The sequence below is a fragment of the Pteropus alecto genome, unplaced genomic scaffold (genome assembly GCF_000325575.1).
Source record: "Pteropus alecto unplaced genomic scaffold, ASM32557v1 scaffold121, whole genome shotgun sequence".
Taxonomy (NCBI): Eukaryota; Metazoa; Chordata; class Mammalia; order Chiroptera; family Pteropodidae; genus Pteropus; species Pteropus alecto.
The window spans coordinates 5,952,074-5,960,083 of NW_006434369.1; positions in this window are offsets into that span (position 1 = coordinate 5,952,074).

An 8,010-nucleotide genomic window follows, 5' to 3' on the forward strand; every position below is an offset into this window, starting at 1 on the left:
CCATGTGGTAAAAAGGAGGTCAAAATAAAGATGAAGATCAAAGAGATTAGACATGAATCTGAATGGAAGTATCAGCATAAACTTATGATATATTACATCTTAATACAAGTATATACATCTTAGCTTTGTTTACCAAAATAGCTTAGAAATACTGACCAGCTAGTAGTTTCAATGAGCACATTTAGCTTCCAGTTTAAGGTTTTTCACTTACAGTGCACTTTGTAAAAGTGGCTGATTCTCTGTATGGAGGAGGAAAGGTACAAGAGGAGGCCATAACATCTTGTTGTATGAGACGGCAAGGAAAGTCTCAAAGAGTCATATCTAATGTATCAGGAGCCAACTCAAGGAGGCTCTCACTGGCTGAAGATGGGACCATTTAATCATCAAAAAGGACAATAATTGCAATGGGTTGAGACACATCGAATACATTAAATCCATAAGTTTATAATGATAAACAAACAAATAAAACAAACTTAATTGATCATCATTGGAAACATGCATTATTTTGTAAACTGGTTAAGCATTTATCTTGCTATTCCTAAGGAACTATACAACTGCTAGCCAAATAATATGTGTGAGAAATTTTCTCCTCATAGAAATATTCTAGCTGAAAATGTGAAGGAGTGATATGTAATATAATTGCAACACCTAATGAATGAATGGATCTAGGCATTGAGCAGCAGGTCTATTAACATCATAGAAAGAGACAACCAGATATTATTTCCCTCCTAATGGGAGATCACCCTCCTTTTCATCCAATAAGTTGGTCTTGCCCTATGGAAATAATCAGAATCTGAAGTAGCCTGTAGATCGAAATCCCGATTTATAGGAGATACAGAAGACACAAGAATATGTTAAACAACACAACTGATATGCATAGAAAAATCCACATTGTAAGAAATTCTACAGGAAAAATGATCTAGTTTCTTCAGCAAATAAATTATAAGAGATAGGAATTAGTGGAGAGAATAAAGAAAGAGTATACTTTTAAAGATGAAAAGATACCTAAAAGATGTGTCAAAATCAATAGTAATATGTAGACCTTATATAAATTCTGATTCAAAACAAAAACTGTAAAAAATTATTTCTATAATAAGATGTTTGGAAATTTAAACTCTGGATATTGCCTCACATTGGTAAATAATCATTATATCTAAATATGATAATGCTATTGCAGCTATGTGTTTTTAAGTTCTTGTCTTTAAGAGATAAATACTGAAGTATTTATAGATAAATAATATGATGGATGGAAGTGAATGGGGGTTGGTATGATTATTAAGATCTCTCTATATGATCTATAATTATATTATAGATAAAACAAGATGGGCCTTGAGTTGATTATTTTTGAAGCTGGTTGATAGATACATGAGCTGATTACACTATTCTTCCTACTTTTGTATATGTCTGAAATTTTCCATATTAAAAAGTTAGAACAAGGACATGGTTCCATAGTGTAGCAGTTAGCACATCTGCTTTACAAGCAGAAGGTCCTGGGTTTGTGCCCCAGCGGAGCTGTAGCCCATGGATTATGGCCATGACACCCTGAACAAGCCCAATGTCTGATCTCGGAAGCTGAGCAGAGTCGGGCTTGGTTAGTACTTGGATGGGAGACCACCTAGGAAGACCGACCAGGTGCTGTAGGCATTAAAAAAAAAAAAGTTTAGGACAAGACTTAAAGCAAATAAGGCTAAATAAATAACCTTGATGGTGGGTACATAGATGTTCATTGTATTATTTTCTATTCTTTCTTTTTATTTGCTCATAGTTAATATCAAAGCAATTGTAAAAGAAACCACAATGAGAATAGCTGTGGGGTAACTTAAATTGAAGGAGGGCTCTAGCTCTATAAAATCTTATTTCTTAAAAAAAATAAGATTAAAGATCTAAGATGAATTAGCAAAATCTGTTTGTGCCTGGTGGTAGGCATACAGGTATCTGTTTATTATTTCTGTGACTTTTATTTGTTAAATTTTTCCATAATTTAAATAATAGTGTGTGTGCGTGTGTGTGTGTGTGTGTGCGTGTGTAGCGCAAAATCACATTAGCCTTCTGAGGAAGCTGCTTGTGACCAGTCAAGAGGTTACAAATAGATTTTGTACCTGGACATTTTGTATCAGTGAGAAGTGGATAGTAAGGGCAGCGTGGCTGGAGAAAAGGGGGCACTCCCACACCTGTATTCCACTGTACACTTTTCCATACTCTGCAGCTTCTCCAGAAACCCGCTAAGTGGTGAATAAACAAATAAATATGGGGAAGAGATATCTCAGGGGTTAAGTATTTTCTCTACTCCCTCAGTGGGTGCCTAAGGCACCTGCATCCACACAGCCCCCCAAGGTGGTCAGCTCCTGGGGCTTTGGCCTAGAAACTGCACTCCCAGAGCTGTCCTCTCTCCCCTGGGTCAGGAAAGTCCCAGCCCTGTGAGGTTCATCCAATGATTCATTGGCTGGAGTTCTTGAATAGTTTACTTAGACTTTCCTCATTTTTTTTTTTCCGGCTAATTCCAGAAAGCACGTCTAAGTCAGATCTGGGAAACTGTGCAGAAGAGTGTATTTCTGGAGGAAATTCAAAGAATATAGTTAAAAGATTTTGTTTCAAGTGGTAGGACAAAGTATACTTCCCAATGACAAACAGAATTCGAGATAAAACTTTGGAATTGTCGAGGGGTGAGGATGAGAGTACATTACCTCAAAGAGTGGAAGGGCAGACTGTGACCTCAAGCTTTACCAAACAAGCCTAGAGTCAGTAGGAAAGATTCTGCATGGACACTGGACTGTGGACCCTGAGGCCACTAAAATTGTGGCCTTGCTCTGAATCTAAGGCAGCTTAGGGAGGTAAAAGCCATTGAATACTTTTGTCTTATCTGGCTTTGTTCCATCTATCTCTCTAGAGATCCACATATCATCAATTTATCTGGGAAAAAGGGGCCACATTAAAGAAGCATGATTATTGAATACTTTCTATTGTAATTACTCTTCAATATTAATATATTTTTTGAAATAAACATTTCAAAGAAAAGCCGACTTGAAGGCTAGATTTCTAAAAGGAAATAAAAAGTTGTTTTAGAATCAGACCAAGCACACTTATTAAGCATTCATGCATTCACTTATTCATTCATCTTTTAAATATTTTTAAAGCACCCACTATGTTCCTGATAGTGCTCCCAGCTTCTGAGGTTACCCAGAGGACACAGTGGCCACTCACGAGGAAAGGCACTGGGTAAGGTCGTGGTAAGTTTTACTCCCATTAAATTAAATTAAAAACCAATTGTTATTTAAACATTCATATAATTACATGCAGCCATTATCTGGGTTTTTTCCTAAAGGCCAAATTTGACTCAGTGAGCCTTTGATTGCTGAGACAAGACGGCAGCAACATGAAACATCTCTTTAGAACAAAGCTCACCCAAGAAACTATTACACAGGAGATTTAGCTCAGGAAAAAGCAACAGAGAAATAGCTAGGAGTACAAAGCTCTTTATCTCCATTTCCAAAGTGCAGTGGCTTAACATTTTAAAAGGCCGCTTTGGGGAACATTTTCCCCTGAAAGTTCCTTTCACACATTTACAGACAGGAAGTACAATAGAGCCATGAACATCTTCCACTCTCGAAGAGGATTTTCCTGCCTTTACTTAGGTATTAGATTAAAATAGCATTTTACTTCTCATCAAGCCTGAAGATAGGATTACATTCGAGTCTGGGTTTTTCATTTTAAAATGTGAATTGTTAACCAAGAAATAATGAGATTCGACTTTTAATCAGGCAGCCCTCACTGTTGTGAGAATTGTCAGCTTTTGTCCATGAAGTTCCCAAAGGTAAAATGAGCACCAGAGGTCAGTAAATATCCAGACTGTTACCTCCTTTGTTTGCACTGAAACATATTAGTAGTTGTCTTTTCTGGCCAGATCCAGCCGCCTCAAGAGAGTTCAATATTTATTTCTTCACTTATTTTTCTCCTTAGATTCCTGAACTTTTCACTTCTTAAAAGGAAATGAAAGAGAAATAGACTAGATCAGGACCCTTTAGACGCCTCTCTGGTTTATTTATTGACAGTCTAAACCTGATCCATGATATGTTACCAGTTGTTGTATATCTTATCAGCATGTCTGAGTCATGTTTCCTAATTCACGGAAATGCTAGAATTGCACCAACTTTAAAGAATTTATGGAACAAAGTGATCCAATAGACAAATTCATTTTAAAAGAAAAATATTGACCACTTAGATTTCTGATATTAATAGAAAATATGTTAACTCTTGGAAAGTCAGATAGTAATTTCTTAACAATAAAATTTTCTGATATCATCCTCATTAAACATTATAAAGTTTTAATAATTTTTATTATTATACAAGTAATACAATTAGTTATAATAATTTTATAAAGGTCTAATAATAACTTTCATGAAGTATTATAATTTCAGGGCTACAAAGAATCTTGTTCATTATCCAGCCTCTTTTTTTGGTTATCATGGAAAGAGAGGACCAGAGAAGTAAAGAGACATTCCCAATGCCACATCACTAGACTCCAGTCTTTCTATTTCTCGAAGCAAAATACTTCTATTGGAGAACAAAAGAAGGAAATATGTAAAGAATGTCCAAAAATAAGAAATCTTCTTTTAAAATAAGGCCTTAGTTCAAATGGCACCTCTTCAGAGAGGCCACCCCTTAGCAGTTTCTTACTCAGCCTTATTTATCTAAAAAGAATTGAGCTCTTCCTGAGTTTATGGATTTATTACATTCCAGTGTCTTCTGCACTAGAATGAAGGTCCAAAAGGGCAAGAGTCCTCTCCTCCATTTTGTACCTGGAGCACTCAGAACAGTGCTTGCCCTCTGGTGGTTCTCAATACATAACTGTTGAATAAATAAATAAATGAATGAGAAATGAATGAAATGAAATCTGGCTGCCACTAGAGGTGAGAACTGAGGACTAATAATAGAAGAAACAAAAATTAGATATGAAAAGTCTGTATGTTTTCACACTGCAATCAAAAATAATAATAAACCAAGTGGTCATTTTAAGAATTTTTACATAAATTCTATCCTCCTTCCCGTTCTACGAAGACTAAGAAAATCTTAGATGTTACAATCTCCTTAACATCCCCAAACCTTTATCATTAGAGGCAAACTCCTGGTATTTGACTAATAAATTAATCTATACATGCTAGATATTTTAGATATTAGAATGAAAAGTGTCAGATGTGTCAGCAAGCAGAAGGTGAAGCAATGAACTAGAACCAGATAATCCACATCATAAATATTTAGCTCTTGATGGTCCTGAGTTGCTTAAATGTAGGTATTGGGATCTCAAGATACTGCAAATACTGATGTCCTTTTCAATGTGTTCCAAAAAAGCCAAAATTTATGTTGCCTGTCATCTATTAGTGACTATACAAATTCAATTTGATTTAATTCAAAACAATTTAAGTTATTGAGCATCTACTCAACAAATTATAACACTAGGCATTTTGGTGAGAGAGATGTGGGAAGGGTCGAGTTCTGATAAATGTTGCCTACTTGATATATTGCCTACTTGGCACATTGCCTGCGAGACACAATTGGTAGATAATTTTTTATCTTACAATTGTGGGGCTGGAAGGATAGAGGAGGAGCCCTTTCTGTTGGATTAATAAGGAGATAATGAAACCTGAGTTAATAAATGACAGAGATGTCAAACTTGAAAAAAGAGTTCAATAGGAATAGAGAGACTTCCAATGACCTGGATAAGCATTTTCAATCAAGAGAAAAGTATGAAAAATAAACATAACACGTTAAAGTGATGAATAAAGTGGTTTTTAAAAAGGCACGGAGGACTTAAAGATTGTTTCCTTAACATCGATTCTTAACATTCAGTGGACAATCTTGATTTTATGTAAGATCAAGAAAAAAAAAAGAAAGAATATATCATTTCCAGATGATGATAAATGCCAAAAAAAGATGAAGCTTTAGACAGATGAAGACAACAAGAAGTCATTAGGAGGCCCCTTTGGGAGCAGACTCAGCAAGAGACTACGCATATGAGGAGCTGAAAATGGAGTATTCGGCATGCAGCAGGAAAGAACCTAGAAAAAGAAGAGAAAAATGAAATTTATCATAAAATCACAAGATAAACTTTGACAGCTTTAAAGGTATTGTCAGCTTAAGTTTCTAGCATTTTTTATTGGTTGAATTAGGTACAAGTGGCTCCACAGGTAGCCAACCTGCAATCAAGAAACAATTTCTGCAACAAAACAAACATAATATATCTTGGCGATAGTATAATAGACACCTGCTGTGTATTTGTTGTTGACCTACAGAAGAACACTTGTCCCATTTCTAACAGTATGGGGCCAGTGTAGTAATCATAAGGTTTCGGCTGTAGGTAATAGGAAAACCAAATAAACCAGCTTCAACAATAAGAAGAAAAATGTATTACCTCCCATAGCAGAAAGTCAGGAGGTGAAAGGGGTTGATTAGGTCTCCAGGATCAGTAAACTCAGCTGCTCAATGCTGGTAGGATGATCTAGATTCTTTTTGTCTGTCTGCTCTGCCATCCTCTACATGTATGTTAGCTCCTCTCATCTTCATAAGATCGCTGTACAAGCTCTAGGCATCACATCCTCACACAATACCAAAAGCCAGAAAAGAAGAGACCCCTTTTTAAAGAGAAAAAAGAATCTGAGCAGAAGCGTCCAGACCCTCATATCTTAGATTGGCAAGAATTCTATCAAATGTCACTCTTAAACCAGTTAGTGATGAGAGGAATTGAATTACTAGTTTGCTTAGATTAATCAAGATGTATCTCCAAGAGGCTGGGAGGGTCCAGCATCCCCTAAAACAGATAGGTGCCTGAATAGAATCAGGGTTTTGTTAGTAAGGAAGCGGAGTTTGGGAAAAGACCATTGGGTAGGCAACAATGGTGTCTGCCATATCCTCTTAATTTTACGTACAATTGTATTCACTTTTTGTGGTGAATGGGTCTGTGGGTTTTGAGATATTTGTAGAGTTGTATAGCCACCACCACTACAATCAAGATACAGAAAAGTGTATTATGAGTGTGGGTAGATGGATTTATGATCAACCAGCAAGGACTTAATATTGTGGTATAAACAAGCAAGAGAGAGAGTCATGGTTCTTCTACCCTGTGCTCTTTGCCATTTACACACTTCCAGGAGGATGACCATGCGATGTCTAAGTCCAATATAAAGAGGTACAAATGGCTTGTTATGGGGGCTTGAAGAAGGAAGAGACTCCAACTCCGGAGCTATGACCAGTCTTGTCCTGGTAACTGTTTATCATTCCCAGGTAGCTACCCAAACTCTTACTGCTACCCTGTGGTTGATCTGATGGCTTACTTCACTCACTAGGACACATAACCTTTGCTTCATTTTGCCCATTTTCTTGTCATCTCTCAGCTAGCTGGCTGGGGTAGTGCAGGTCCTCTGTCCAGATTCAGGACCTGTTTTCAACCTGAAGAGGGGGGCTGAGTCTGCAAAGGGCCTTATTTCAGGAGGACCAGTAGGCTACCGGATGGCATGGTGTTAACTTAGGTTTGCTTTTCCTTATGATTATAGCAGGCAGGTGATGACAACAGACTATTTTAGGACACAGGTGAGTCTGAACACAGCAAATAATATAGTAAAATAAAATAATGACTATAACCAGAACAACAAACACAGTATCATTTACAAACCCAAAGACTGTCCTGTGAGAGCAGCTTTTCAGTTCTGTTTAACAATGCCTACAGTGTTTAGAGTCTCATGAATGAGCCCAACTGTGGCTGAAACCACACTCATCTAACCCGCTTGTTTTCTTCCAGTGAGCTGGCGCCGATGTGCACTTTATTGCCCAGGGCCTGCACTTGCCCATATAGTGCCTTTGTGCAAAGTAGAAAAAATCTCCCCTTCCTCACAATCCTTTAAGTTCGTCTATTAGAAAATTATTGTAAGGTAAATTATTTTATGAGGTAAAATTGTAATAGTCAACATACAAATCCTTAGGGCATCAACTTCGAATGGTGCCCCTTAAGTTGCAACCAGC